We start from the raw sequence: 27746 nt of genomic DNA on the forward strand, positions 1-27746 counted from the left end.
GGTGGCCCCACAGTCCAGACCTGGGGCTAGACCCGGGGCAGGCGGCCCACAGTCCAGACACGGGGTGGACGGGCCCCACAGTCCAGATACGGGGCGGGATGCCCCATAGTCAAGACCTGGGGCTAAACCCGGGGCTGGCGGCCCCACAGTCCAGACCTGAGGCTTGACCCGGGGCAGGCGGTCCCATATTCTAGACACGGGGTGGACGGGCTTCACAGACCTGACATGGGGCGGACATGCCCCACAGTCCAGACCTGGGGCTAGACCCGGGGTGGACGGGCCCCACAGTCCGGACACGGGGCGGGCGGGCCCCACAGTCAGGACACGGGGCGGGCGGGCCCCACAGTCAGGACACGGGGCGGGCGGGCCCCACAGTCAGGACACGGGGCGGGCGGGCCCCACAGTCAGGACACGGGGCGGGCGGGCTCCACAGTCAGGACACGGGGCGGGCGGGCTCCACAGTCAGGACACGGGGCGGGCGGGCTCCACAGTCAGGACATGGGGCGGGCGGGCCCCACAGTCAGGACACGGGGCGGGCAGGCCCCACAGTCCAGACCTGGGGCTAGACCCGGGGCAGGCGGCCCATAGTCCAGGCACGGGGTGGACGGGCCCCACAGTCCGGACACGGGGCGGGCATGCCCCATAGTCCAGACCTGGGGCTAGACCCGGGGCAGGCGGCCCCACAGTCCAGACCTGAGGCTAGACCCAGGGCAGGCGGTCCCATATTCTAGACACGGGGTGGACGGGCTTCACAGACCTGACATGGGGTGGACATGCCCCACAGTCCAGACCTGGGGCTAGACCCGGGGTGGACGGGCCCCACAGTCCGGACACGGGGTGGACGGGCCCCACAGTCCGGACACGGGGCGGACGGGCCCCACAGTCCGGACACGGGGCGGACGGGCCCCACAGTCCGGACACGGGGCGGACGGGCCCCACAGTCCGGACACGGGGCGGACGGGCCCCACAGTCCGGACACGGGGCGGACGGGCCCCACAGTCCGGACACGGGGCGGACGGGCCCCACAGTCCGGACACGGGGCGGACGGGCCCCACAGTCCGGACACGGGGCGGACGGGCCCCACAGTCCGGACACGGGGCGGACGGGCCCCACAGTCCGGACACGGGGCGGACGGGCCCCACAGTCCGGACACGGGGCGGACGGGCCCCACAGTCCGGACACGGGGCGGACGGGCCCCACAGTCCGGACACGGGGCGGACGGGCCCCACAGTCCGGACACGGGGCGGACGGGCCCCACAGTCCGGACACGGGGCGGACGGGCCCCACAGTCCGGACACGGGGCGGACGGGCCCCACAGTCCGGACACGGCGCGGACGGGCCCCACAGTCAAGACCTAGGGCTAATCCCGGGGCAGGTGGCCCCACAGTCCAGACCTGGGGCTAGACCCGGGGCAGGAGGCCCACAGTCCAGACACGGGGTGGACGGGCCCCACAGTCCAGATACGGGGCGGGATGCCCCATAGTCAAGACCTGGGGCTAAACCCGGGGCTGGCGGCCCCACAGTCCAGACCTGAGGCTAGACCCGGGGCGGGCGAGCCCCACAGTCAGGACACGGGGCGGGCGGGACCCACAGTCAGGACACGGGGCGGGCGGGCCCCACAGTCAGGACACGGGGCGGGCGGGCCCCACAGTCAGGACACGGGGCGGGCGGGCCCCACAGTCAGGACACGGGGCGGGCGGGCCCCACAGTCAGGACACGGGACGGGCGGGCCCCACAGTCAGGACACGGGGCGGACGGGCCCCACAGTCCGGACACGGGGCGGACGGGCCCCACAGTCCGGACACGGGGCTAGTCCCGGGGCAGGCGGCCCCAAAGTCCGGACACGGGGAGGAGGAGCCCCACAGTCTGGACACGGGGCGGACGAGCCCCACAGTCAGGACACGGGGCGGGCGAGCCCCACAGTCAGGACACGGGGCGGGCGAGCCCCACAGTCAGGACACGGGGCGGGCGAGCCCCACAGTCTGGACACGGGGAGGGCGAGCCCCACAGTCTGGACACGGGGCGGGCGAGCCCCACAGTCTGGACACGGGGCGGGCGAGCCCCACAGTCAGGACACGGGGCGGGCGAGCCCCACAGTCAGGACACGGGGCGGGCGAGCCCCACAGTCAGGACACGGGGTGGATGAGCCCCACAGTATTGGCTCGGAGAGAACGGGCTCCACAGTCCACGCTCTGGCCCCACAGTCCGGACACGGGGCGGACGAGCCCCACAGTCCGGACACGGGGCGGACGGGCCCCACAGTCCGGACACAGGGCTAGTCCCGGGGCAGGTGGCCCCACAGTCCGGACACGGGGCGGACGGGCCCCACAGTCCGGACACGGGGCGGACGGGCCCCACAGTCCGGACACGGGGCGGACGGGCCCCACACTCCGGACACAGGGCTAGTCCCGGGGCAGGTGGCCCCACAGTCCGGACACGGGGCGGACGGGCCCCACAGTCCGGACACGGAGCGGACGGGCCCCACAGTCCGGACACGGGGCGGACGGGCCCCACAGTCCGGACACGGGGCGGACGGGCCCCACAGTCCGGACACGGGGCGGACGGGCCCCACAGTCAGGACACGGGGCGGACGGGCCCCACAGTCCGGACACGGGGCGGACGGGCCCCACAATCCGGACACGGGGCTAGTCCCGGGGCAGGCGGCCCCAAAGTCCGGACACGGGGCGGGCGAGCCCCACCGTCCGGACACGGGGCGGGCGAGCCCCACCGTCCGGACACGGGGCTAGTCCCGGGGCAGGCGGCCCGGACACGGGGCTAGTCCCGGGGCAGGCGGCCCCAAAGTCCGGACACGGGGCGGGCGAGCCCCACCGTCCGGACACGGGGCGGGCGAGCCCCACCGTCCGGACACGGGGCGGGCGAGCCCCACAGTCCGGACACGGGGCGGGCGAGCCCCACAGTCTGGACACGGGGCGGGCGAGCCCCACAGTCTGGACACGGGGCGGGCGAGCCCCACAGTCTGGACACGGGGCGGGCGAGCCCCACAGTCTGGACACGGGGCGGGCGAGCCCCACAGTCTGGACACGGGGCGGGCGAGCCCCACAGTCTGGACACGGGGCGGGCGAGCCCCACAGTCTGGACACGGGGCGGGCGAGCCCCACAGTCTGGACACGGGGCGGGCGAGCCCCACAGTCTGGACACGGGGCGGGCGAGCCCCACAGTCTGGACACGGGGCGGGCGAGCCCCACAGTCTGGACACGGGGCGGGCGAGCCCCACAGTCTGGACACGGGGCGGGCGAGCCCCACAGTCTGGACACGGGGCGGGCGAGCCCCACAGTCTGGACACGGGGCGGGCGAGCCCCACAGTCTGGACACGGGGCGGGCGAGCCCCACAGTCTGGACACGGGGCGGGCGAGCCCCACAGTCTGGACACGGGGCGGGCGAGCCCCACAGTCTGGACACGGGGCGGGCGAGCCCCACAGTCTGGACACGGGGCGGGCGAGCCCCACAGTCTGGACACGGGGCGGGCGAGCCCCACAGTCTGGACACGGGGCGGGCGAGCCCCACAGTCAGGACACGGGGCGGGCCACAGTCAGGACACAGGGCGGACCCCACAGTCAGGACATTGGGCGGGCGGGCTCCACAGTCTGGACACAGGGCGGACCCCACAGTCAGGACATTGGGCGGGCGGGCTCCACAGTCAGGATACAGGGCGGGCAGGCCCCACAGTCCGGACACAGGGCTAATCCCGGGGCAGGTTGCCCCACAGTCCAGAACTGGGGCTAGACCCGGGGCAGGCGGTCCACAGTCCAGACACGGGGTGGACGGGCCCCACAGTCCGGATACGGGGCGGGCATGCCCCATAGTCAAGACCTGGGGCTAAACCCGGGGCTGGCGGCCCCACAGTCCAGACCTGAGGCTAGACCCGGGGCAGGCGGCCCCACATTCTAGACACGGGGTGGACGGGCCCCACAGTCCGGATACGGGGCGGGCATGACCCATAGTCAAGACCTGGGGCTAGACCCGGGGCAGGCGGCCCTACAGTCCAGACCTGAGGCTAGACCCGGGGCAGGCGGCCCCACATTCTAGACACAGGGTGGACGGGCCCCACAGTCCTGACACGGGGCGGACATGCCCCACAGTCCAGACCTGGGGCTACACCCGGTGTAGACTGCCCCAAAGTCCAGACACGGGGTGACGAGCCCCACAGTCCGGACACGGGGTGGGCGGGCCCCACAGTCCAGGCTCGGGGCTAAACCCGGGGAAGCCAGCCCCACATTTCAGACCCGGGGCGGGGGGCCACACAGTCCAGACTCGGGACTGATGGGCCCCACAGTCCAGACTCGGGGCGGATGGGCCCCACAGTATTGACTCGGAGCGAACGGGCCCCACAGTCCACGCTCTGGCCCCACAGTCCACGCTCAGGGCGGACGGGCCCCACAGTCCACGCTTGGAGCGGACGGGCCCCACAGTCCAGACTCGGGGCGGACGGGCCCCACAGTCCAGGCTCAGGGCTAGACCCGGGGCGGGGGGAACACACAGTCCAGGCTCGGGGCTAGACCCGGGGAAGCCGGCCCCACATTTCAGACCCGGGGCGCGGGGCCCCACAGTCCAGGCTCGGGGCGGGCGGGCTCACAGTCCGGACACGGGGCCGGCGGGGGGCCCCACAGTCCAGACCTGGGGCTAGACTCGGGGCGGGGGGCCCCACAGTCCAGACCTGGGGCTAGACCCGATGCAGGCGGCCCCACAGTCCGGACACGGGGCGGACGGGCCCACAGTCCGGACACGGGGTCGCCGCAGTCCGGATATAGGGCGGCCGGGCCCCACAGTCCAGGCTCGGGGCTAGACCCGGCACGGACGGGCCCCACAGTCCAAGCTCGGGGGCGGGCGTGCCCCACAGTCCGGACACGGGGCTAGTCCCGGGGCAGATGGCCCCACAGTCAAGACCTGGGGCAGGCGGCCCCACAGTCTGGACACGGGGCGGTTGAGCCCCACAGTCTGGACACGGGGCGGTTGAGCCCCACAGTCTGGACACGGGGCGGGCGAGCCCCACAGTCAGGACACGGGGTGGGTGGGCCCCGGGTGGGTGGGCCCCACAGTCCGGACACAGGGCTGGCGGGCCCCACAGTCAGGACACAGGGCTGGCGGCACCCCACAGTCAGGACACAGGGCGGGCGGGCCCCAAAGTCAGGACACAGGGCGGGCGGGCCCCCCAAAGTCAGGACACAGGGTGGGCGGGCCCCAAAGTCAGGACACAGGGTGGGCGGGCCCCACAGTCAGGACACAGGGCGGGCCCCACAATCAGGACACAGGGCGGGCCCCACAGTCAGGACACAGGGCGGGCCCCACAGTCAGGACACAGGGCGGGCCCCACAGTCAGGACATGGGGCTAATCCCGGGGCAGGTGGCCCCACAGTCCAGACCTGGGGCTAGACCAGGGGCAGACGGCCCACAGTCCAGACACGGGGTGGACGGGCCCCACAGTCTGGACGCGGGGCGGGCATGCCCCATAGTCCAGACCTGGGGCTAGACCCGGGGCAGGGGGCCCCACAGTTCAGACCTGAGGCTAGACCCGGGGCAGGCGGCCCACAGTCCGGACACGGGGTGGATTGGCCCCACAGTCTGGACACGGGGCGGGCATGCCCCACAGTCCAGACCTGGGGCTAGACCCGGAGCAGGCGGCCCACAGTCCGGACACGGGGTGGACGGTCCCCACATTCCGGACACGGGGGGGCCACAGTCCGGACATAAGGCGGGCGGGCCCCACAGTCCAGGCTCGGGGCTAGACCCGGGGGCAGTCGGCCCCACAGTCCAGTCCCGGGGCGGGTGGCCCCACAGTCCGGACCCAGGGCAAGCAGAGGATCCCACAGTCCGGACCAGGGGCGGGCGAGGGGCCCCACAGTCTGGAATCGAGGCGGGCGTCGGGCCCCACAGTCCGGGCCTGGGGCTAGACCCGGGGCAGGCGGCCCCACAGTCCGGACACGGGGCGACCGCAGTCCGGATATAGGGCGAGGCCCACAGTCCGGACACGGGGCGGCCACAGTCCAGACATAGGGTGGGCGGGCCCCACAGTCCAGGCTCGGGGCTAGACCCGGGGCAGCCGGCCCCACATTTCAGACCAGGGGCGGGGGGCCCCACAGTCCAGGCTCGGGGCGGACGGGCCCCACAGTCCAGGCTCGGTGCAGGCGGGCCCCACAGTCCGTACACGGGGCTAGTCCCGGGGAAGGCGGCCCCACAGTTCTGACACGGGGCGGGCATGCCCCACAGTCCTGACCTGGGGCTAGAGCCGGGGCAGGCGGCCCCACAGTCCAGACACGGGGTGGACGGGCCCCACAGTCCGGACACGGGGCGGCCATAGTACGGACATAGGGCGGGCGGGCCCCACAGTCAGGACACGGGGCGGGCGGGCTCCACAGTCAGGACACGGGGCGGGCGAGGTCTGGACTGTGAAGCCGCCTGCCCCGGGATTAGCTCAGTGTCCGGACTGTGGCGGCCGGGCCCCACAGTCCAGGCTCGGGGCTAGACCCGGGGGCAGTCGGCCCCACAGTCCAGACCCGGGGAGGGGGGCCCCACTGTCCGGACCCGGGGCAAGCGGGGGATCCCACAGTCCAGACCCGGGGCGGGCGAGGGGCCCCACAGTCTGGAATCAGGGCGGGCGGGGGGCCCCACAGTCCGGACCTGGGGCTAGACCCGGGGCAGGCGGCCCCACAGTCCGGACACGTGGCGGCCGCAGTCCGGATATAGGGCGAGCCCCACAGTCTTGACTCGGGGTGGCCACAGTCCAGACATAGGGTGGGCGGGCCCCACAGTCCAGGCTCAGGGCTAGACCCGGGGCGGGGGGAACACACAGTCCAGGCTCGGGGCTAGACCCGGGGAAGCCGGCCCCACATTTCAGACCCGGGGCGCAGGGCCCCACAGTCCAGGCTCGGGGCGGACGGGCCCCACAGTCCAGGCTCGGGGCGGACGGGCCCCATTGTCCGGACATGGGGCTAGTCCCGGGGCAGGCGGCCCTACAGTCAAGACCTGAGGCTCGACTCGGGGCAGGCGGCCCCACAGTCCAGACACGGGGTGGACGAGCCCCACAGTCCTGACATGGGGCGGACATGCCCCACAGTCCAGACACGGGGCAGGCGGCCCCACAGTCCGGACACGGGGTGGGCGAGCCCTACAGTCCGGACACAGGGCGTCCGCAGTCCGGACATAGGGTGGGCGGGCCGCACAGTCCAGGCTCGGGGCCAGACCCTGGGCCAGACCCGGGGCAACCGGCCCCACAGTCCAGACTCGGGGCGGGCGGGGGGCCCCACAGTCCGTACCCGGGGCTGGCGGGGGGTCCCACAGTCCAGACCTGGGGCTAGACTCGGGGCGGGGGGCCCCACAGTCCAGACCTGGGGCTAGACCCGATGCAGGCGGCCCCACAGTCCGGACACGGGGCGGGCGGGCCCACAGTCCGGACACGGGGCCGCCGCAGTCCTGATATAGGGCGGCCGGGCCCCACAGTCCAGGCTCGGGGCTAGACCCGGCACGGACGGGCCCCACAGTCCAAGCTCGGGGCAGACGGGCCCCACAGTCCAAGCTCGGGGCGGGCGTGCCCCACAGTCCGGACACGGGGCTAGTCCCGGGGCAGATGGCCCCACAGTCAAGACCTGGGGCAGGCGGCCCCAAAGTCCGGACACGGGGCGGATGAGCCCCACAGTCTGGACACGGGGCGGGCGAGCCCCACAGTCAGGACACAGGGCTGGCGGGCCCCACAGTCAGGACACAGGGCTGTCGGCACCCCACAGTCAGGACACAGGGCGGGCGGGCCCCAAAGTCAGGACACAGGGCGGGCGGGCCCCAAAGTCAGGACACAGGGCGGGCGGGCCCCAAAGTCAGGACACAGGGCGGGCGGGCCCCAAAGTCAGGACACAGGGCGGGCGGGCGGGCCCCAAAGTCAGGACACAGGGCGGGCGGGACCCACAGTCAGGACACAGGGCGGGCGGGCCCCGCCCGGGCCCCACAGTCAGGACACAGGGCGGGCCCCACAGTCAGGACATGGGGCGGGCGGGCTCCACAGTCAGGATACGGGGCGGGCGGGCCCCACAGTCCGGACACGGGGCTAATCCCGGGGCAGGTGGCCCTACAGTCCAGACCTGGGGCTAGACCAGGGGCAGGCGGCCCACAGTCCAGACACGGGGTGGATGGGCCCCACAGTCCGGACACGGGGCGGGCATGCCCCACAGTCCAGACCTGGGGCTAGACCCGGAGCAGGCGGCCCACAGTCCGGACACGGGGTGGACGGTCCCCACAGTCCGGACACGGGGGAGGCCACAGTCCGGACATAAGGCGGGCGGGCCCCACAGTCCAGGCTCGGGGCTAGACCCGGGGGCAGTCGGCCCCACAGTCCAGTCCCGGGGCGGGTGGCCCCACAGTCCAGACCCGGGGCAAGCAGAGGATCCCACAGTCCGGACCAGGGGCGGGCGAGGGGCCCCACAGTCTGGAATCGGGGCGGGCGTCGGGCCCCACAGTCCGGGCGTGGGGCTAGACCCGGGGCAGGCGGCCCCACAGTCCGGACACGGGGCGACCGCAGTCCGGATATAGGGCGAGGCCCACAGTCCGGACACGGGGCGGCCACAGTCCAGACATAGGGTGGGCGGGCCCCACAGTCCAGGCTCGGGGCTAGACCCGGGGCAGCCGGCCCCACATTTCAGACCAGGGGCGGGGGGCCCCACAGTCCAGGCTCGGGGCGGACGGGCCCCACAGTCCGGACACGGGGCTAGTCCCGGGGTAGGCGGCCCCACAGTCCTGACATGGGGCGGATATGCCCCACAGTCCGGACCCGGGGAAGGCGGCCCCACAGTCCGGACACAGGGTGGACGAGCCCTACAGTCCGGACACGGGGCAGCCGCAGTCCGGACATAGGGTGTGCGGGCCGCACAGTTCAGGCTCGTGGCCAGACCCAGGGCAACCGGCCCCACAGTCCAGACTCGGGGCGGGCGGAGGGCCCCACAGTCCGTACACGGGGCGGGCAGGCCCCACAGTCCGTACCCGGGGCTGGCGGGGGGCTCCACAGTCCAGACCTGGGGCTAGACTCGGGGCGGGCGACCCCACCGTCCAGACTTGGGGCTAGATCCAAAGCAGACGGCCCCACAGTCCGTACACGGGGCGGACGGGCCCACACTCCAGACACGGGGCGGCCGCAGTCCGGATATAGGGCGGACGGGCCGCACAGTCCAGGCTCGGGGCTAGACCCGAGGTGGACGGGCCCCACAGCCCAGGCTCGGGGCGGACGGGCCCCACAGCCCAGGCTCGGGGCGGACGGGCCCCACAGCCCAGGCTCGGGGCGGACGGGCCCCACAGCCCAGGCTCGGGGCGGACGGGCCCCACAGCCCAGGCTCGGGGCGGACGGGCCCCACAGCCCAGGCTCGGGGCGGACGGGCCCCACAGCCCAGGCTCGGGGCGGACGGGCCCCACAGCCCTGGCTCGGGGCGGACGGGCCCCACAGCCCAGGCTCGGGGCGGACGGGCCCCACAGCCCTGGCTCGGGGCGGACGGGCCCCACAGTCCAGGCTCGGGGCGGACGGGCCCCACAGTCCAGGCTTGGGGGCGAACGGGCCCCACAGTCCAGGCTCGGGGCGGACAGGCCCCACAGTCCAGACCTGAGGCTAGACCCGGGGTAGGCGGCCCCACAGTCCAGATACGGGGTGGACGGGGCCCCACAGTCCAGACCTGGGGCTAGACCCGGGGTTGGCAGCCCCAAAGTCCGGACACGGGGTGGACGAACCCCACAGTCTGGACACGGGGAGGCCACAGTCCAGACATAGGGTGGGCGGGCCCCACAGTCCAGGCTCGGGGCTAGACCCGGGGTAGCCGGCCCCACATTTCTGACCTGGGGCGGGGAGCCCCACAGTCCAGGCTTGGGGCGGACGGGCCCCACAGTCCAGGCTCGGGGCGGATGGGCCCCACAGTACTGGCTCGGGGCGAACGGGCCCCACAGTCCACGCTCGGGCCCCACTGTCCATGCTCTGGATGGACGGGCCCCACAGTCCACGCTTGGAGCGGACGGGCCCCACAGTCCAGGCTCGGGGCGGACGGGCCCCACAGTCCAGGCTCGGGGAGGGCGGGCCCATAGTTACGACACGGGGTGGGCGGGCCCTACAGTCCGGACACGGGGCTAGTCCCAGGGCAGGCGGCCCCACAATTCGGACACGGGGCGGACGGGCCCCACAGTCCTGACATGGGGCGGGCATGCCCCACAGTCCTGACCAGGGGCTAGAGCCGCGGCAGGCGGCCCCACAGTCCGGACACGGGGTGGACGTGCCCCATAGTCCAGGCTCGGGACTAGACCCGGGGGCAGCTGGCCCCAAAGTCCAGACCCGGGGTGGGCGGGGGAGCCCCACAGTCCAGACTCGGGGCGGACGGGCCCCACAGTCCAGGCTCGGGGCGTACGGGCCCCACAGTCCAGGCTCGGGGCGTACGGGCCCCACAGTCCAGGCTCGGGGCGTACGGGCCCCACAGTCCAGGCTCGGGGCGGACGGGCCCCACAGTCCAGGCTCGGGGCGGACGGGCCCTACAGTCCAGGCTCGGGGCGGACGGGCCCCACAGTCCACTCTCGGGCCCCACAGTCCATGCTCGGGGTGGACTGGCCCCACAGTCCAGGCTCGGGGCGGACGGGCCCCACAGTCCAGGCTCGGAGCGGATGGGCCTCCCTTTCCCGCTCGGGGCGGGCGTGCCCCACAGTCCAGGCTCGGGGCTAGTCCCGGGGCAGGTGGCCCCACAGTCGAGACCTGGGGCTAGACCCGGGGCAGGCGGCCCCAAGTCAGGACACGGGACTAGACCCGGGGGCAGCTGGCCCCAAAGTCCAGACCCGGGGCGGGCAGGGGAGGTCTGGACCGCCCAGGGTCTGGACTGTGGGGCCGGCTGCCCCCAGGTCTAGCCCCGAGCCTAGACTGTGGGGCCCGCCCGCCCTATGTCCGTACTGTGGCCGCCCCGTGTCTGGACTGTGGGGCTGCCTGCCCCGGGTCTAGCCCCAGGTCTGGACTGTGGGGCATGCCCACCCCGTGTCAGGACTGTGGGGCCCGTCCGCCCCGTGTCCGGACTGTGGGGCCGCCTGCCCCGGGACAAGCCCTGTCCCCGGACTGTGGGTCCCGCCCCGTGTCCTAACTATGGGCCCGCCCACACTGTGTCCTGACTGTGGGGCCCGTCCGCCCCGAGCCTGGACTGTGGGGCCGGTTGCCCCCGGGTCTAGCCCCGAGCCTGGACTGTGGGGACCGCCCGCCCTATGTCCGGACTGTGGCCGCCTCGTGTCCGTACTGTGGGGCCCCTCCACCCCGTGTCCGGACTGTGGGGCTGCCTGCCCCGGGTCTAGCCCCAACTCTGGACTGTGGGGCATGCCCGCCCCGTGTCAGGACTGTGGGGCCCGTCCGACCCGTGTCCGGACTTTGCGGCCACCAGCCCCGGGTCTAGCCGCAGGTCTGGACTGTTGGGCCGCCTGCCCCAGGACTAGCACCGTGTCCTAACTGTGGGGCCCCTCCACCCCGTGTCCGGACTGTGGGGCTGCCTGCCCCAGGTCTAGCCCCAACTCTGGACTGTGGGGCATGCCCACCCCGTGTCCTGACTGTGGGCCCGACACTGTGGGGCCGACTGCCCCGGGTCTAGCCCCGAGCCTGGACTGTGGGGCCTGCCCGCCTTATGTCCGGACTGTGGTCCCCCCCGTGTCCGGACTGTGGGACTGTCCACCCCGTGTCCGGACTGTGGGCCGCCTGCTCCGGGTCTAGCCCCAGGTCTGGACTGTGGGGCATGCCCGCCCCGTGTCCGGACTGTGGGGCCCGTCCACCCCGTGTCCGGACAGTGGGCCGCCTGCCCGGACTGTGGGCCGCCTGCCCCGGGTCTAGCCCCAGGTCTAGACTGTGAGGCCGCCTGCCCCGGGATTAGCTCCGTGTCCGGACTGTGGGGCCCGCCCGCCCCGTGTCCTGACTGTGGGGCCCACCCGCCCCGCCCGCCCCGTGTCCTGACTGTGGAGCCCGCCCGTCCCGTGTCCTGACTGTGGGCACCGCACGCCCCGAGCCTGGACTGTGTGGCACGCCCGCCCCGAGCGGGAAAGGGGGGCCCGTCCGCCCCGAGCCTGGACTGTGGGGCCCGTCCGCCCCGAGCCTGGACTGTGGGGCCCGTCCGCCCCGAGCCTGGACTGTGGGGCCCGTCCGCCCCGAGCCTGAACTGTGGGGCCGGCTGCCCCGGGTCTAGCCCCGAGCCTGGACTTTGGGGCCCACCCTATGTCCGGACTGTGGCCGCCCCGTGTCCGTACTGTGGGGCTCATCCACCCCGCGTCCGGACTTTGGGGACTCCCTGCCCCGGGTCTAGCTCCAGGTCTGGACTGTGGGGCATGTCAAGCCCGTGTCAGGACTGTGGGTCCCATCCTCCCCGTGTCTGGACTGTGGGGCCACCTGCCCATGGTCTAGCCTCAGGTCTGGACTGTGGGGCCGCCAGCCCTGGTACTAGCCCCGTGTCCGGACTGTGGGGCCCGTCCGCTCCGAGCCTGGACTGTGGTGCCCGTCCGCTCCGAGCCTAGACTGCGGGGCCCGTCCGCTCCGAGCCTGGATTGTGGGGCCCGCCTGTCTCGGGTCTAGCCCCGAGCCTGGACTGTGGGGCCCGCCCTATATCCGGACTGCGGCCGCCCCGTGTCCGGACTGTGGGGCGGTTGCCCCGGGTCTAGCCCCGAACCTGGAATGTGCGGCCCGCCCACCCTATGTCCGGACTGTGGCCGCCCCGTGTCCGGACTGTAGGGCTCGTCCACCCCGTGTCCGAACTGTGGGGCATGTCCGCCCCATGTCAGGACTGTGGGGCCGGTTGCCCCGGGTCTTGCCCCGAACCTGGAATGTGCGGCCCACCCTATGTCCGGACTGTGGCCGCCCCGTGTCCGGACTGTAGGGCTCGTCCGCCCCGTGTCCGGACTGTGGGCCGCCTGCTGCGGGTCTAGACCTAGGTCTGGACTGTGGGCATGCCCGCCCCGTATACGGACTGTGGGGCCCGTCCACCCCTTGTCCGGACTGTGGGCCGCCTGCCCCGGGTCTAGCCCCAGGTCTGGACTGTGAAGCCGCCTGTCCCGGGATTAGCCCCGTGTCCGGCCTGTGGGGCCCGCCCGCCACGTGTCCTGACTGTAGGGCTCGCCCGCCCCGAGTCCAGACTGTGGGGCCCATCCGGGCCCCACAGTCCAGGCTCGGGGCGGACGGGCCCCACAGTCCAGGCTCGGGGCGGACGGGCCCCACAGTCCAGGCTCGGGGCGGACGGGCCCCACAGTCCAGGCTCGGGGCGGACGGGCCCCACAGTCCAGGCTCGGGGCGGACGGGCCCCACAGTCCAGGCTCGGGGCGGACGGGCCCCACAGTCCAGGCTCGGGGCGGACGGGCCCCACAGTCCAGGCTCGGGGCGGACGGGCCCCACAGTCCAGGCTCGGGGCGGACGGGCCCCACAGTCCAGACACGGGGGATAGTCCCGGGGCAGGCGGCCCCACAGTCCAGACCTGGGGTTAGACCCAGGGCAGGCGGCCCCACAGTCCAGACACAGGGCGGACGGGCCCCACAGTCCAGACACAGGGCGGACGGGCCCCACAGTCCAGACACAGGGCGGACGGGCCCCACAGTCCAGACACAGGGCGGATGGGCCCCACAGTCCAGACACAGGGCGGACGGGCCCCACAGTCCAGACACAGGGCGGACGGGCCCCACAGTCCAGACACAGGGCGGACGGGCCCCACAGTCCAGACACAGGGCGGACGGGCCCCACAGTCCAGACACAGGGCGGACGGACCCCACAGTCCAGACCCAGGGCGGACGGGCCCAACAGTCCAGACCCAGGGCGGACGGGCCCAACAGTCCAGACCCGAGGCGGGCGGCCCAACAGTCCAGACCCGAGGCGAGCGGCCCACCAGTCCAGAACCGAGGTGGGCGGCCCAACAGTCCAGACCCGAGGCGGGCGGCCCAACAGTCCAGACCCGAGGCGAGCGGCCCACCAGTCCAGAACCAAGGTGGGCGGCCCAACAGTCCAGATCTGAGTCGGGCGGCCCAACAGTCCAGACCCGAGTCGGGCGGCCCAACAGTCCAGACATGGGGCCAGACCCGAGGAGGGTGGCCAATTGGTGCAACATGTGCAGTTCCACAGGGACCCAAGATGTAAAGGGGCCACCATCACCTCCTAATCAGGTGAATTGTGCATTATGATGAGCGATGCCAATATACTGATAGAGGGGAACTGTCCAGACCCGAGGCGGGCGGCCCAATTGTCCAGACCCGAAGTGGGAGGTCCAACAGTCCAGACTCAAGGCGGGAAGTCCCACAGTCCAGACACGAAGCCAGGCCCGAGGTGTGCGGCCCAACAGTCCAGACACGGGGCCATGCCCGAGGCGGCCCGCCCAACAGTTCAGACACGGGGCTAGATATACTGTTCTGATAGAGGGGCCCTCTTCTGGCTGTGTCTGCCCCTGACGTACAGATATACAGCAATATGCAGCAGGAGAGACAAGATCCAGGGAGATATCCGATCGCCAGAACTGGGGTCAGGAAGGAATTTTTTTCCCCCCTAGGGGGTTTTCTTCGCCTTCCTCTGGATCTTTGGTTCCAGTGGCTCTCATCAGGTCTGCACTATCCGCAGCAAGTTCTGTAGTCTCTATCGGGCCTGACCTGAGAGTCATTGTGAACTTTAATTTATTAAAGGGCCAGTAATATTTTTATTACAATGTGGCTTATTGCTATTCCAATAAAAAAATTAATAATAATATATTGTGTTGTGTGTTTTATTTGTGTGGACTTCACCCTACAGAAACAATGATGAGAGTGAACGCTGACGCTCAATATTCCAGAACTAGAACCAGACTTGGCTGATCCGGCATATAATAAAGTGTCTGTCTCATCTGCTGTATACATGATGGCAGCTGCTGCAGGACCAGGGAGTATAGAGGGTGCTACATACAGGAGCATCTCACAAAATTAGAATATCATCAAAAAGTTAATTTCAGTTCTTCAATATAAAATGTCAAAGTCATATATTATATAGAGTCATTACAAACAGAGTGATCTATTTCAAGTGTTTATTTCTGTTAATGTTGATGGTTATGGCTTACAGCCAATGAAAACACAACAGTCATTATCTCAGTAAACTTAAATAATTAACAAAAAACACCTGCAAAGGCTTCCTAAGCATTTAAAAAGTCCCTTAGTCTGTTTCAGTAGGCTCCGCAATCATGGGGAAGACTGTTGACTTGACAGATGTCCAGAAGGCAGTCATTGACACACTCCACAAGGTCCCAGAGTTCCAATTTTAATTTGTTTCATTTCATTTGTTTAGCTGCTGGAGGTCTAGTGTGAAGTTTCCACCATCAGTGATGGTTTGGGGAGCCATGTCATCTTCTGGTGTAGGTCCACTGTGTTTTATCAAGACCAAACTCAGCGCAGCCGCCTACCAGGATATTTTAGAGCACTTCATGCTTCCCTCTGCAGACAAACTTTTGGAGATGGAAATTTCATTCTCCAGCAGGACTTGGCCCCTGTCCACACGGCCAAAAGTACCAATACCTGGTTTACACACAACAGTATCACTGTGCTTGATTGGCAGCAAACTCGCCTGACCTTAACCCCATAGAGCAGAGGTCCCCAACCGCCGGTCCGCGGACCAGGACCGGGCCGTTGGGGTTTTTCAGCCGGTCCGCGGGGAGAGGGGGCCCCTCCAGCCTCCAGCAGGGCCGCCATCAGGGCATGACTGCCCTGACTCCAGTATGGGGCCCGGCCGGTAGGAGCCCCCTCGGAGCCCCCCTCTTGTGCGTCTCTCTCCTCATGGGGCCCCCGGCCGCATGCTAAGCGCCGGGTCCGGGACATCTTAGCGCTGCGCTGCTGCGGCAGCACCTTCATGATTCCCCTGACTTCCGGTCATGTGACGGCGCCGTCACATGGCCGGAAGTCAGGAGAACCTGGTGTCAGCGATTTGGACGAGCGCCAGGATTCTGCAGGGGTCGCATGGGGGTAAGTATAACAAGTTTTATTTTTTTTTAAATACAATTAACTAGGAGTGGGGGGAATGGGAGATGCACATGGGGGGAGGGGAGAGATGAGAGATGCACATGGGGGAGGGGAGAGATGAGAGATGCACATGGGGGGGGAGGGGAGAGATGAGAGATGCACATGGGGGAGGGGAGAGATGAGAGATCCACATGGGGGGGAGGGGAGAGATGAGAGATGCACATGGGGGAGGGGAGAGATGAGAGATCCACATGGGGGGGAGGGGAGAGATTAGAGATGCACATGGGAGGGAGGGGAGAGATGAGAGATGCACATGGGGGGGAGGGGAGAGATGAGAGATGCACATGGGGGGAGGGGAGAGATGAGAGATGCACATGGGGGGAGGGGAGAGATGAGAGATGCACATGGGAGGGAGGGGAGAGATAAGAGATCCACATGGGGGGGAGGGGAGAGATGAGAGATGCACATGGGGGAGGGGAGAGATGAGAGATGCACATGGGGGGGAGGGGAGAGATGAGAGATGCACATGGGGGGGAGGGGAGAGATGAGAGATGCACATGGGGGGGAGGGGAGAGATGAGAGATGCACATGGGGGGAGGGGAGAGATGAGAGATGCACATGGGAGGGAGGGGAGAGATGAGAGATGCACGGGGGGGTGAGAGATGCACAGGGGGATGAGAGATGCACAGGGGGATGAGAGATGCACGGGGGGGATGAGAGATGCACGGGGGGGATGAGAGATGCACGGGGGGTGGATGAGAGATGCACGGGGGGTGGATGAGAGATGCACGGGGGGTGGATGAGAGATGCACGGGGGGTGGATGAGAGATGCACGGGGGGTGGATGAGAGATGCACGGGGGGTGGATGAGAGATGCACGGGGGGGATGAGAGATGCACGGGGGGGATGAGAGATGCACGGAGGGGATGAGAGATGCACGGGGGGTGGATGAGAGATGCACGGAGGGGGATGAGAGATGCACGGGGGTGAGCTGCACATGGGGGGGTGAGAGATGCACATGGGGGGGTTATGTTTACATAACTTTGTTGCCTTATGAAGGACGGGGGGGGCCCCCAAAAATTTCTTGCACAGGGGCCCACTACAGTCTGTGTCCGCCCCTGGGATAAAGTAAATGCAGCTGAACAGCAGCTGTCAGGACAGCTGCCCTGTCCTGCTGCAGGGCGTGATGGGGCCTCAGTGATGCGGCTCCTGGCACAGCACATTATGTGGGGCTCCTGGCATAGCTCTTGGCGGGGACCTGGTCTACACTATATGATAAGTATGCACTAAACTCCAAATCCCTCCATTACCCCGCCCCCATATGACCAAAGCCCCGCCCACCCCACCCCCTCCTTGCTGGGCCATGGAAAAATGATCTTGCTTCAAGCCGGTCCCTGGTGCAAAAAAGGTTGGGGACCACTGCCATAGAGAATCTATTATAGAGAATCTATGGGGTATTGTCAAGAGGAAGATGAGAGACCCCAGACACAACAATGCAGACGAGCTGAAGGCTGCTATCAAAGCCACCTGGGCTTCCATAACCCCTCAGCAGGGCCACAGGCTGATCGCCTCCATGCCACATTGCCGCATTGATGCAGTAATTGATGCAAAAGGAGCCCCGACCAAGTATTGAGGGCATTTACTGAATATACATTTCAATAGGCCAATATTTCGGATTTTAAAATAATTTTTCAAGCTGTTATAAAGTATTCTAATTTACTGAGATAATGACTGTTGTGTTTCCATTGGCTGTAAGCCATAATCATCAACATTAACAGAAATAAACACGTGAAATAGATCCCTCTGTGTGTAATGACTGTATATAATATAGGAGTTTCACTTTTTGTATTGAAGAACTGAAATAAAGTAACTTTTTGATGATATTCTAGTTCTGTGAGATGCACCTGTACATAGAGCAGGTCACATATAACTCCAGCCCAAGTTACATCACCAGTGTTTTGGGGGTCGGTCTCTGTGATGGGGGCACTTATATTGTATTGATCCTATAAAACACACTACCTGAAAGACTGATGACCAGATCACAGCAAAGCAGAATGCAGGAAACCCAGGAAAATGGCTAAATAGGTGTCACAGGGTGCAATAAGTAGCCATGGGCCCCAAGACAAAACTAGGGCCTCACTCAGAAATGAACACAATAGCCCATTTACCAAGGCTGGCTATAGGTAGTAAAGCAGATACTTGGAGGGATTTGTGCCAAATTTTCCACCTATTTATTAGAACGAAGAAAATAGTGTTACAGGGTCAGGATAGGGTTAAAAATCTTGTGAGTTTATTTGTAGTAAAAAATATATAAAAACATCACCATAGGTCGCGATCCTAACCAGAATAATGTTTAACCGCAAATGCGTTTCCGACTTGCATCTATAGTTATTGCAATAGGATAGGACAGATACACAATTCCAGTTAAAGGGAATCTGTCAGAAGGTTTTGCTACGTAATCCGAGATCAGCATGATGTAGGGGCAGAGAGCCTGATTCCAGCGATGCATCACTTACTAGACTGCTTGGTGCAGTTTTGATAGAATCCCTGCTTTCTCTGTTGTAAATGAAGCAGTGCTCAGAATGTTAAGCCCTGTGTAACCCCGCCCACGCTGGCAGATTCCTGTGTACAAACTGCAAATCAGTGGTGAGGGCGGGGTTACACAGATGAGCCTGACTGGCCTGTACCTGAGACCTAGTCAGGCAGTGATCATCTCCTGTTGATAAAACATGGATTGTATTGAAACTACAACACACAGCCTAATAAGTGACACATCCCTGGAATCAGGATATCTTGCTCTACATCATGCTGCTCTCAGATTAAGTAGCAAAAATCTGCTGACAGATTCCCTTTAATAAAGTACATGTCCTGTTTTGTATCTCCCAGAGCAATGTCATCAGTGTCGCTCACCACCAATGCAGATGTGAGTGGTGCCGGACAACCTCTTTATGTCAAATAATTCCCTGCAGAGCTGGCATCCATCTGAGGAGATGTACACAGATCTGCCTGACAGGTGGGTGGAGATGAATTGGTTGATATATCCCACTCTTAGTCCACTTGGCTAAAAAGATGATTTACATCCAGGGAAGAGGGACAGAGGGGCAGGAACACAAGAAAAGCAACGCCGTATTCAGAACAGGGGCATTTACACCAGGTAAAAAATTACATCGTTATGGAAAGTGACAGGTTCTCTTTAAAGGGATTTCAGAAGACTGAGAACCCCTACAACACCTGAAATGGATGACCCACATCTCTGGTTTACTCTAATATGACCGGCTATTAATGGAAAAAGTATGGAAATGGGACCAGTCGTGTGCAGGGTCCTCATATACAAAGGTTGAAAAAAAAAGATGATGGGGCTGGTATCTACTATAGACAAGTTGTGGGGCCGCACATCAACTAGTCCATAAACCTCCTGCAATCAGCAGCAAACCAAAGACAAGTGCGAAGCATCATGCTCCGTGTGCATTACCTAATTCCCTATTAGTTATTCATTTGTGGGGATCATTTGGGACATTAATTTGACTGCTGGTTCTATTAGCTCAATAGGTCCACAGGAATCCTTGATTAGTTTAGGAATGGGCATCCACTATGGTTACTGGACACATGAAGTCCCCCACAACCACCATACCCATACACAATAGATACAAGGTAGAAAGTCTTGCCCTGTTGAACACTACACCTGACTTGAGGCCACCACCTCTTGGTTGTCCAATGTTCTTGCTTCTCTAGGGCTCTTCTCAGATATTCATTATACCAGCTCCCCAGAATACCAAAGCTAGGGTGGATGACCGCGAGCCCTGGTGGATGTCATAACTGCGGCCACCCAGGGGCAATACTCCATAACAACAATCCCCTGAGGTGGTGTAGGATGTAAGGACCTATTCACACTACATTCAGCGCTGCATTCAGGTCTTTACACAAGGCTTACAACTGAATCCCTGAAATTCAGGATTGTGCTGTCTGAAATGAGACATCTGAAAGCAGAGCAAATGGAGCCTAAAGATTCATACTTTAGGCTCGGTTTGCCTTTGTTCAAATCAATGGAAAAAATCCCCATCTCTACATGTCTGACAGCCATTCCATTCCAGCGTCAGCTGAATTCCAACCACAGTCCACCTCATTTTACTTAATGTGCTTCTGATTAGGTGATCACCTGAACCAAATCTTATGTAACGAGGGAAAGGATAAAAAACACTGCTGTGGGCTTCACAGTCCTCTTGCAATAGGGCAAGCTGGATGGCAAAACAAGTGCTAGGAATAGCACAAAAGTAATATGAATGAAAAACTAACTTTTAACCATGCCAAAGGAGTTGAAAAGAAGTCTTGAGTGAGGAAAAGAAGGGCTCAATTCTGGCTTCTCTAGCAGAGGGATACAGTGAGCGTCATGTTGCCTCCATCCATAAAATTTCAAAGACGGCAGTCCATTACAACAAGGTCAAGCAGCAGACATTGGGGACAACAAAGCTACAGACCGGCAGAGGGCGAAAGCGACTCTCCACTGACCGGGATGACCGTCATCTTATTCTAATGTCACTCAGCAACCGCAGGATGACATCAAGTGACCTACAGAAGGAATGGCAAATGGCAGCTGAGGTGAAGTGCACGGCAAGAACAGTTCATAACGGGCTCCTAGAGACCTCAAGTCATGTAAAGCTAGAAAAAAGCCTTTCATCAATGAGAAGCAAAGGAGAGCCAGCCTGAAGTTTGCCAAAGACCATAAGGATTGGACCATAGAGGACTGGAGTAAGGTAATCTTCTCTGATGAGTCTAATTTTCAGCTTTGCCCAACACCTGGTCATCTAATGGTTAGACGGAGACCTGGAGAGGCATACAAGTCACAGTGTCTTGCACCCACTGTGAAATTTGGTGGAGGATCGGTGATGATCTGGGGATGCTTCAGCAAGGCTGGAATTGGGCAGGTTAATCTTTGCGAAGGACGTATGAATCAAGCCGCATACAAGGTTATCCTTGAAAAAACACTTGCTTCCTTCTGCTCAGGCAATGTTCCCCAACTCTGAGGACTGGTTTTTCCAGCAGGACAATGCCCCATGCCACACAGCTAGGTCAATCAATGTGTGGATGAAGGAGCTCCACATCAAGACCCTGTCATGGCCAGCCCAATCTCCAGACCTGAACCCTATTGAAAACCTCTGGAATGTAATCAAGAGGTAGATGGATAGTCACAAGCCATCAAACAAAGATGAACTGCTTACATTTTTGTGCCAGGAGTGGCGTAAGGTCACCCAAAAGCAGCGTGAAAGACTGGTAGAAAGCAGCCAAGACGCATGAAAGCTGGGATTAAAAATCATGGTTATTCCACCAAATATTGATTTCTGAACTCTTCCTGAGTTAAAACATGAGTATTGTTGTTTCTAAATGAATAAGAGCTTGTTTTCTTTGCAGTATTTGAGGTCTGACAGCACTGGTTCTCTGGTTCTTTTTTATTATTTTGACGATTTCTCATTTGCTGCAAATAAATACAAAGTTTTTAGCTTTGATTTTTAGAGACAAGTTGTCAGTAGCTTATAGAATAAAACAACAATGTACATTTTACTCAAAAATAGACCTATAAAGAGAAAAATCAGAGAAAATGAAAATGAGCTGTGTATATATAGATATATATAGATATATACACACACACATTACATACATACACACATATTATATACACACACACATATATATGTGGCGCCCCTGAGGGTTCGGTCGCCACAGAGGTACTGCATCTCACCCAGAGCTGTGGTATCTCACTCTCAGGTAAGGAAGGAGTACAGCTCAGGACCCTAACACCTGCATTCATTACACCACACTTCAGAGGGCGGGGCGAGATTGCTCCTACGGGAGAGCACAGTCCCTGGTCCAAGGCTGGGGTGGGGGGAACCTAGTAAAGGGGTGTGGGTGGAGGACGTAGTTAAGAGGAGCACATAGAAGGAAGATATAAAAAGAGAAACCATCTTAGAAAGACAGATTAGTCTGAGGAGGAAAGTGCCAGGAGCAGAGGCTCTGTAGGAGCTCTTTTCCAGAGGCGGGCCTAGCCAGTGAGGCCCAAGGCTGAGAGGAAGAAGAGAAGGAGAGGAGAGGGAGCAGGAAGGCTCCAGGAACCAGAAGAAAGGATCCCAGGGGTACAGGCAGTGCGAGAGGCCACCCGTACGCCCAAATATGGTGGAGGGGTCAGGCTGCATACAGGGAACTGGTCCCTCAACTAGTAGAAGATTGCACGTCTTAACTAGAAACCGGAGGCTGCAGTATTTCATGTCCAGTAGCCAACATTCCAAATCAGTCTCACCAGGAAGGTAGCTATATAGGACCCAGGGGACGGAACAGACGTCGCCCGCCAAGGCCCGCAGGTACTGGACTGGGACACTTGGTATGAGGTTCAGGGAGACAGCCAGAGAGAGGACACAGAAGGGGGTCCTGCTATGTACTCCGGAGTTACCTGGGGGTGGACTGAACCCCTCACTGAGTAAATGCTGCACGGCACGGGAAGTTACCTTGACGTCTGTAACTTGGACTGCAATAACCGTGAGTAAAGATCCAGAGGACTGCACCACCTTGTCTGTGTTTCTGGCAGCGCCATCACTCCCTGCACTACAATGCCCAGCGCAACCTACAACAACATCTACACTGCCCTGGAGCTAGCTCTTCCTGTGGAGAGCCACACCATCCCTGCTGCAGTAACATCAGCTTCAGAGGACGGCTCCACAGCGGCCGCTCCCTTTAGCCGCATTCCACAGGTGGCGTCACAAACTTTAACATCCTACTAATATTATAAATGCGAAAGTTTGTGAGTATGTATGTTTGTTACTCTTTCACGAAAAAACTACTGGACGGATTTGCATGAAACTTTACAGTAATATAGATTATACATCGGAATAACATATAGGCTACAATTTGTAATGATTTTATGTAATTTTGGTCGTAATATAACGATACATGTCAATTAAGTCGGAAAAAAATCTGGCCTCTGAGAGTTATCTTGGCGTACGCTGCCTAAACCGTTGGAGTTACACAAAGATGATGTACCGTAGAATTGTTTGTCTTGAATAGTTCTAAATAAAAGTCCGCGACAGCATATATCTACCTTTTATGTGGAAGCCACTATGACCAAAATTGTGAACCATAAATTTAATTAAATTAGATACTATTTTACAATGCACATTTTAGTATATTTATCAAACTTTTTAGTATATTTATCAAACTCTTATATACACACATACACAGGTGATATTTAAATGGCTGATTTACAGCAGTCAGAAGAGATTGATAATACAATAATTTGCCCATAGTGGATCATTGTATAGTGAGGTCACAGTTGCCGCCTGTGCACAGTCAGAATACAGGGGTGATCATATACCGTGGCCAGGTACAAGTGTGGCACAGGGGGTTCATACACGACCCCCAGGGACTGACATTTCCTAGAAACTTTGGCAGCTGTCAGTCATGAGCTCACCCTGATACATTACACTCTGGAAACAGCTGAAGGGAGAAGGATAATTTATGACATTTTCTCAGACTTAAAAAAAAAAAAAAATAGCCCAGAAAACAGCCCATATGTCAGGAACAGGTTACTAGGGAGCTACACGTCCCAGCACGGCCTGCCCGCGCCCACAACCCGGGGGGAGTGTGAGGCTTCCTCCTGCAGGTTGCCCGGGGGCACCGGGCCGTCATTGTCCTCACACAGGGGGTCCCCGCCGCCATTGTCCCTCCACATAACACCGTATAATAAAACATGCGCTCACCTGCGCCAGCTGCTGCAGCCGGGAAAGTTCCGAGCGCCTCACCTGGGCGGAGGGGAAGTGACTCACACACGGGGAGGGGCAGTAACCTGAGCGCGGCTCCATGGAGGATGCACACACTGCAGCCTGACAGCACCGGCAGCAGCGCTACACAAATGGCGTCCTCCCCTCCTGTGTGCAGCACAGCCCTGTGTGTGTGCAGCGCAGCATGTCACCCACAGCACCAGCAGGCTGCTCTCAGCTCCCACAGAGCACTGGGAATGGTTGCTATGGGTAACCGCGCCACAGCTGCTCCTCATAGACCAGTCATATACAACTGATATCGCCTGTACAGCGATCGTAATATAACTAATTAGATTGTTTTAGTATTTTGTTTGAACTTTACTAAGTATCTATTTTGTAATTAGCACTTATAAAAATGCCGCGAAAGCGTAAGTCTAACATTTCCCAAAGCTCTAATAAAGCCCGAGCTCTGAAAATAATTAGACGTGATGAGACGTCTCAACAAGCCGAGCAACGAAGGGGGATGAGAGATGCACGGAGGGGATGAGAGATGCACGGAGGGGATGAGAGATGCACGGGGGGTGGATGAGAGATGCACGGAGGGGGATGAGAGATGCACGGAGGGGGATGAGAGATGCACGGAGGGGGATGAGAGATGCACGGGGGTGAGCTGCACATGGGGGGGTGAGAGATGCACATGGGGGGGTTATGTTTACATAACTTTGTTGCCTTATGAAGGACGGGGGGGGCCCCCAAAAATTTCTTGCACAGGGGCCCACTACAGTCTGTGTCCGCCCCTGGGATAAAGTAAATGCAGCTGAACAGCAGCTGTCAGGACAGCTGCCCTGTCCTGCTGCAGGGCGTGATGGGGCCTCAGTGATGCGGCTCCTGGCACAGCACATTATGTGGGGCTCCTGGCATAGCTCCTGGCGGGGACCTGGTCTACACTATATGATAAGTATGCACTAAACTCCAAATCCCTCCATTACCCCGCCCCCATATGACCAAAGCCCCGCCCACCCCACCCCCTCCTTGCTGGGCCATGGAAAAATGATCTTGCTTCAAGCCGGTCCCTGGTGCAAAAAAGGTTGGGGACCACTGCCATAGAGAATCTATTATAGAGAATCTATGGGGTATTGTCAAGAGGAAGATGAGAGACCCCAGACACAACAATGCAGACGAGCTGAAGGCTGCTATCAAAGCCACCTGGGCTTCCATAACCCCTCAGCAGTGCCACAGGCTGATCGCCTCCATGCCACATTGCCGCATTGATGCAGTAATTGATGCAAAAGGAGCCCCGACCAAGTATTGAGGGCATTTACTGAATATACATTTCAATAGGCCAATATTTCGGATTTTAAAATAATTTTTCAAGCTGTTATAAAGTATTCTAATTTACTGAGATAATGACTGTTGTGTTTCCATTGGCTGTAAGCCATAATCATCAACATTAACAGAAATAAACACGTGAAATAGATCCCTCTGTGTGTAATGACTGTATATAATATAGGAGTTTCACTTTTTGTATTGAAGAACTGAAATAAAGTAACTTTTTGATGATATTCTAGTTTTGTGAGATGCACCTGTACATAGAGCAGGTCACATATAACTCCAGCCCAAGTTACATCACCAGTGTTTTGGGGGTCGGTCTCTGTGATGGGGGCACTTATATTGTATTGATCCTATAAAACACACTACCTGAAAGACTGATGACCAGATCACAGCAAAGCAGAATGCAGGAAACCCAGGAAAATGGCTAAATAGGTGTCACAGGGTGCAATAAGTAGCCATGGGCCCCAAGACAAAACTAGGGCCTCACTCAGAAATGAACACAATAGCCCATTTACCAAGGCTGGCTATAGGTAGTAAAGCAGATACTTGGAGGGATTTGTGCCAAATTTTCCACCTATTTATTAGAACGAAGAAAATAGTGTTACAGGGTCAGGATAGGGTTAAAAATCTTGTGAGTTTATTTGTAGTAAAAAATATATAAAAACATCACCATAGGTCGCGATCCTAACCAGAATAATGTTTAACCGCAAATGCGTTTCCGACTTGCATCTATAGTTATTGCAATAGGATAGGACAGATACACAATTCCAGTTAAAGGGAATCTGTCAGAAGGTTTTGCTACGTAATCCGAGATCAGCATGATGTAGGGGCAGAGAGCCTGATTCCAGCGATGCATCACTTACTAGACTGCTTGGTGCAGTTTTGATAGAATCCCTGCTTTCTCTGTTGTAAATGAAGCAGTGCTCAGAATGTTAAGCCCTGTGTAACCCCGCCCACGCTGGCAGATTCCTGTGTACAAACTGCAAATCAGTGGTGAGGGCGGGGTTACACAGATGAGCCTGACTGGCCTGTACCTGAGACCTAGTCAGGCAGTGATCATCTCCTGTTGATAAAACATGGATTGTATTGAAACTACAACACACAGCCTAATAAGTGACACATCCCTGGAATCAGGATATCTTGCTCTACATCATGCTGCTCTCAGATTAAGTAGCAAAAATCTGCTGACAGATTCCCTTTAATAAAGTACATGTCCTGTTTTGTATCTCCCAGAGCAATGTCATCAGTGTCGCTCACCACCAATGCAGATGTGAGTGGTGCCGGACAACCTCTTTATGTCAAATAATTCCCTGCAGAGCTGGCATCCATCTGAGGAGATATACACAGATCTGCCTGACAGGTGGGTGGAGATGAATTGGTTGATATATCCCACTCTTAGTCCACTTGGCTAAAAAGATGATTTACATCCAGGGAAGAGGGACAGAGGGGCAGGAACACAAGAAAAGCAACGCCGTATTCAGAACAGGGGCATTTACACCAGGTAAAAAATTACATCGTTATGGAAAGTGACAGGTTCTCTTTAAAGGGATTTCAGAAGACTGAGAACACCTACAACACCTGAAATGGACGACCCCCATCTCTGGTTTACTCTATTATGACCGGCTATTAATGGAAAAAGTATGGAAATGGGACCAGTCGTGTGCAGGGTCCTCACATACAAAGGTTGAAAAAAAGATGATGGGGCTGGTATCTACTATAGACAAGTTGTGGGGCCGCACATCAACTAGTCCATAAACCTCCTGCAATCCGCAGCAAACCAAAGACAAGTGCGAAGCATCATGCTCCGTGTGCATTACCTAATTCCCTATTAGTTATTCATTTGTGGGGATCATTTGGGACATTAATTTGACTGCTGGTTCTATTAGCTCAATAGGTCCACAGGAATCCTTGATTAGTTTAGGAATGGGCATCCACTATGGTTACTGGACACATGAAGTCCCCCACAACCACGATACCCATACACAATAGATACAAGTTAGAAAGTCTTGCCCTGTTGAACACTACACCTGACTTCAGGCCACCACATCTTGGTTGTCCAATGTTCTTGCTTCTCTAGGGCTCTTCTCAGATATTCATTATACCAGCTCCCCAGAATACCAAAGCTAGGGTGGGTGACCGCGAGCCCTGGTGGTGGTCATAACTGCGGCCACCCAGGGGCAATACTCCATAACAACAATCCCCTGAGGTGGTGTAGGATGTAAGGACCTATTCACACTACATTCAGCGCTGCATTCAGGTCTTTACACAAGGCTTACAACTGAATCCCTGAAATTCAGGATTGTGCTGTCTGAAATGAGACATCTGAAAGCAGAGCAAATGGAGCCTAAAGATTCATACTTTAGGCTCGGTTTGCCTTTGTTCAAATCAATGGAAAAAATCCCCATCTCTACATGTCTGACAGCCATTCCATTCCAGCGTCAGCTGAATTCCAACCACAGTCCACCTCATTTTACTTAATGTGCTTCTGATTAGGTGATCACCTGAACCAAATCTTATGTAATGAGGGAAAGGATAAAAAACACTGCTGTGGGCTTCACAGTCCTCTTGCAATAGGGCAAGCTGGATGGCAAAACAAGTGCTAGGAATAGCACAAAAGTAATATGAATGAAAAACTAACTTTTAACCATGCCAAAGGAGTTGAAAAGAAGTCTTGAGTGAGGAAAAGAAGGGCTCAATTCTGGCTTCTCTAGCAGAGGGATACAGTGAGAGTCAT

The 27746-nt window shown here is 60.6% G+C and overlaps 1 long non-coding RNA gene across 1 annotated transcript in view; it reads right to left on the reverse strand.

Annotated features, from left to right (window-relative positions):
- LOC141245625 (uncharacterized) overlaps positions 1 to 23861 on the reverse strand; it is a 56361-nt gene extending 32500 nt beyond the window's left edge. Inside the window, exon 1 of the long non-coding RNA XR_012309424.1 lies at positions 23681 to 23861. This is a non-coding gene — a long non-coding RNA (uncharacterized lncRNA). The remainder of the gene's footprint in view (positions 1 to 23680) is intronic.
- Between the last annotated feature and the right edge of the window lie 3885 nt (positions 23862 to 27746).

The sequence above is a fragment of the Phyllobates terribilis genome, unplaced genomic scaffold (assembly GCF_046119375.1).
Source record: "Phyllobates terribilis strain yellow unplaced genomic scaffold, ASM4611937v1 Scaffold_1952__1_contigs__length_186348, whole genome shotgun sequence".
Taxonomy (NCBI): domain Eukaryota; kingdom Metazoa; phylum Chordata; class Amphibia; order Anura; family Dendrobatidae; genus Phyllobates; species Phyllobates terribilis.